Source organism: Tupaia chinensis, unplaced genomic scaffold, assembly GCF_000334495.1.
Source record: "Tupaia chinensis unplaced genomic scaffold, TupChi_1.0 Scaffold000634_1, whole genome shotgun sequence".
Taxonomy (NCBI): Eukaryota; Metazoa; Chordata; class Mammalia; order Scandentia; family Tupaiidae; genus Tupaia; species Tupaia belangeri.
In genome coordinates, this window is record NW_006160154.1 from 3,314,930 (window position 1) to 3,319,455 (window position 4,526).

The following is a 4,526-nucleotide window of genomic DNA, read 5'->3' on the forward strand; positions in this document are numbered from 1 at the left end:
CAAATGATTTAATTACACAACACACACACACACACACATATATATACACACACACACACACACACACACATACACACACACACACATATATAGGTAGATAGATAGATACATCAATTTATAAAATTATCTACTCACTAGAAAAGGAATTGTTGATAACCCAAATCTCCTTGAGGTCACAAAACAAAACTACCTAAACACCTAGAAGTTGCCTCAGTTTGGTCTCCCAGCCCCTGCATTTAAAAACACAACCTGGAAAATAGCTCATTTTAAATAAATATACTATAATCCTACCACTCAAAGAAATACTGTTAGCATTTTATTGGATGTAAATCATTCCTATTTCCTAGGCATGTATTTATACTCCACAACTACTTATGTATTTACTGTACACTTCTCTATATGTAACATACTAGTCTACATACCATAGGAAATAAACAGCAGGAAACCAAACAGGCAAAGTCTTTGCCATATTAATATTATGGGGGGTTATTAAGAATTATTCTAATTAGGGGCTGACAGGTGGCACGGTGGTTAAGGGTGCTTGACTTCCTCAATGGGGACTGCAGTTTGAGTCCCAGACCTGGTGTCTTGCTTTCTCACTTTCCCTCTGTCTTTTTCTGGTCAATTTAAACAATAATAATAATAATAATAAATGGAATAAAATGATTAATTCTTTAAAGAAAAAGAAGTCATGGATACTAACATTTAATTTGTATCTGCCGTGTTCTAGGCATTACGTTGATTTTCAATGCTCTTCCTAATCTTCATAAAAATTGTTCTTTAGAGTAGCTATTATTCCCTCATTTTTAATAGTTTATTAATTTCCATTGAAGATACAAACAGATTCTAAGATTCACCCACAATCTAAGCCAGCCTGGATTGTAGCATGCATGAGCTCAGTGTACTCAAGGAAGTCCCAGGACACAATCTAGGCTCTTTCTCCTGTGAATCCAGTTGCAATACTGCTGCCTGGCCACTGCCTCATTTTTCAGTTGAAGAATCTGGCATCCAGAGTGGTTCACTCTCAGGTGTCTATAATCACCACCCTCCTTTTCAATAAAAGACAAGCACATTGAGCATGCTTGCTAGTATCTCCTGCACACACATACATTCCTAATCACAAGGCTGGGTGAGAAGGAAGGCCAAGATAGGGCTCTCTGTAAGAGACCTAAAGCTGAGTAATCCTCTTATTAGCTTAAAAGAAGTGGGATGTATGATGCATTGTAAATAAAGAATATGGAGAAATGTAGATATCATATCAGAGTACAGCAATGTGAGACTTAAAAAAGCACACACTTTGATCAATAAAACCTACATTTAGAATTTGTCTTGAATAATTTAACAAAACAAAATTCTATAGACATAAAGAGATTTTTGCAGCATACTTTATATTCACTACAGTTTAAATGTCTAAGCATAAATTATGACATAATGTAGTCATAAAAATAAAAATGGGGCCAGGTGGTGGCACAGTGGTAATGTGATGTTCTACGAAGCAGATTCCCTTAAGAAGGTTCTGCATTCACATCCAGAGACTTCCCTGAACAGACCAGGCATACATGCCCATGATCTGGAGCTAAATGGAGATGGAGGTGGATTGTGACATGGGGACCCTGTTGAGGATGCTTTTCTCTCTCTCTCTCTCTCCTTCCCTTTCTCAAAAGAAAAAGCAAATGAAATTCTAAAACTGTAAAATTAAAATAAAAACAAAATAAAAATAGAAGCTAGGATCAGCTACATAATTTACATGTCTCACTGATAAATGAAAACATTAAGTACCTTGTTTAAAAGTATTAGAATTTTGGGGCCAGCAGGTGGCGTGGTGGATAAGGGCGCTGGACTCCCACATAGCCGACCACGGTTCAAGTCTCGGAGCTGGTGGCTTGCTTTCTCACATTCCCTCTCTCGCTCTCTCTCTCTCTTTCTGTGTCTTTCTGGTAAAATTAAAAAATAAAATGAATGAATAAATAAAATTAAATAAATCATTCTTTAAAAATAAATAAATAAAATAAAAGTATTAGAATTTTGAAATAGCAATAACAAAGCATTTAATCAGGCCTAGGGCCCTTCTGAGAAGACCCCTGTGACTGCACTAAGACTGCCCTGAGCAAAACATAGAGAACATTGGCAGTATGTTAAATGAGACACGGAATACAGGAGGTCAACGAACCAGAATTATGATTACATATTTTCAATAGGCTAAATGGAACACAGAATACATAAAGCAAATAAACCAGAATTGTGATTACATATGCACATGCATGAAATCCAGGAACTAACTCCAGATAACCAAAGTAGCTATTAAGGTGCTAAGATCATGCAGTTGTAGTAAAATCTTCTGTATTTCTTATTTCTATTATATTATTTTTATAATAAAAAGTTGTATTTTTTAAATAAAGTATATGGAACAGGAATTCATGTCTATAGAAAAAGGATAATGAACAAGACTTAAATTGTGAGTGAATGAGGTATATAGGCTTTGCAGAATTGTATGTCTCCTCTGCCAGTTTCCCTGCTGCCCCACTTGGGTTAGCTGTCAGCATAGCCTGAGGTCATAGCATGAGGTCTGGAAGGCTCCATTCTGCAGAGGCAACTGTGTGGGTGAACAGAGTCATCCTGACCTGTCATACTGTCAGTGCCTATCTGGCCTGGGTACTTCTCAAACATGCTGCCTGAAGAGTTCTTTCCTCTCAGGTCTATTAAGACAACAAAAGGGCCAGTGGAAAATGACTAGGTACAAACTATGGTCTCATTTGTTAGTTAGTATAAGATGTTAACTTAGTAACTTGAGTGAATGTCTCAATCCCAGTCTTGACCCTCCTGACTTGGTTTCTAATGATCCTCTCTGGGTCTCATGCAGCCCTGTGCCATTCATCATTCGTATCAAACTTCCTTCTCTCTGGCCTTTATATTAACCCAGGAACATTTGCCCTTTGTCTGCAGTCATGTAAAGCTGACAGGTGGGACCAGCAGTTGCATGGTGGATAAGGCATATAAATCCATGTGACCAACTATGGAATTCAAATCCTAGACCCTGCAGCTTGAAAGACATGCCAGGTGCAAGTGCAGGCATGACGAAAATCCTGAAAAGAAAAATGAAAAAAGGATTGCAGTGTGACCATCCCTATGGAGGAGTGCTTTCACTCTCTCTCTCTTTCTATCTCTCTACAACATGCACACATGCCCTATAACAAAATTTAAAATGAAAAAAAAAAAAAAAGCTGACAGGTGGAGACTACTGTGGTTGGTCCCAGGTTGGGCAAGCTTGTGTTGGAGCTGTCACCATGCACAGGAGGTGAACTGGATGAACTGGACCTAGAACCAGGCAGGCCTCCCCCTAGAACATTTTCCAAGAATAAGCAAATCCAAGGAGGAAAACCCAGCACATGATTTATTGGAAGAGTGGCAAAATAAGACTAAGTGGTGCACGAAGCTGTGGAAATACCTATCTTTTTTTTTTTTTTTTTTTTTTGCCAGATGCCAAGTTCAGTAACCTGGAGGGGTTCAAATAATAAGTTTTCCATCCAGAGTGGGAAGAGCTGCTTCAACCTAGCCCAGCCCCTCTGGAGCATCCTGAAGGACTGCTTTCTACTCAGGTGTGAGCCTCTTGGTACCTCAGGAAGAACTTAAGACTATAAGAATTGCCAATAAATACTGAGGGGTACTTTATAGGTGATTTATTTTTTACCATGTGACACTTCTCAAGATAACCCAATATGACCAACTATAGAGATCTATACAGCTGCTCTCCAACAGCTGACAGATGTTCTGGCTGCTTTGTTCACTCAGAAATGTTAACAAGTGTCCTAGGGTCACACAGAGTGTAACTTAATGGGATGTATATAGTTTGCAAATATTTTCTACCATTCTATAGGTTGTCTTTTAACTCTTGAATGTTTCTTCTGCTCTGGAGAAGCTTTTTAGTTCTATATAATTTCATTGGCTATTGCTTTTTTTCTTACCAAACCAATATCCTGAAGTGTTTTCTTTCTCTCTTTACTATAAACTCAGTATTAGTCTGTTTTGAGTTTCCTATTTCTTTATTATTTATTCTTGGGCTTTTTTTTTTTTGAGATAGATTTTTGCTATAGAGCGTGTGTGCTTGCTGGAGAGACAGAGAGAGACAGAGGGACAGAAAGCGAGAAGTCACTCCCTCCCCCCCATGGGGGATGGCCACACGGCAATCACTTATCCATTCTTCTCTCAGGATATTGGGAACACACACACGCTCAGGTGACATGAGTTTTAAGTCACAGGGTCTAGGACTAGAAGAACAGTTGATCATGTGGGAGTCCAGTGACATAACCATTATGCCATCTACTGTTCCCTATTCTTGGTTGATTTTACGCACCCAGGAATTTGCTTAGTTTTTTTTTTAATTTGTTGCTATATAGTTGTTTATAGTAGTCTCTAATGATCCTTTGTATTTCTGTGGTATCAGTTGCAATGTCTCTCATTTTATCTCTGATTTTATCCATTTGAGCCGTACCTTTTTTTCTCTTAATCTAGCTAAAGTTTGTCAATTT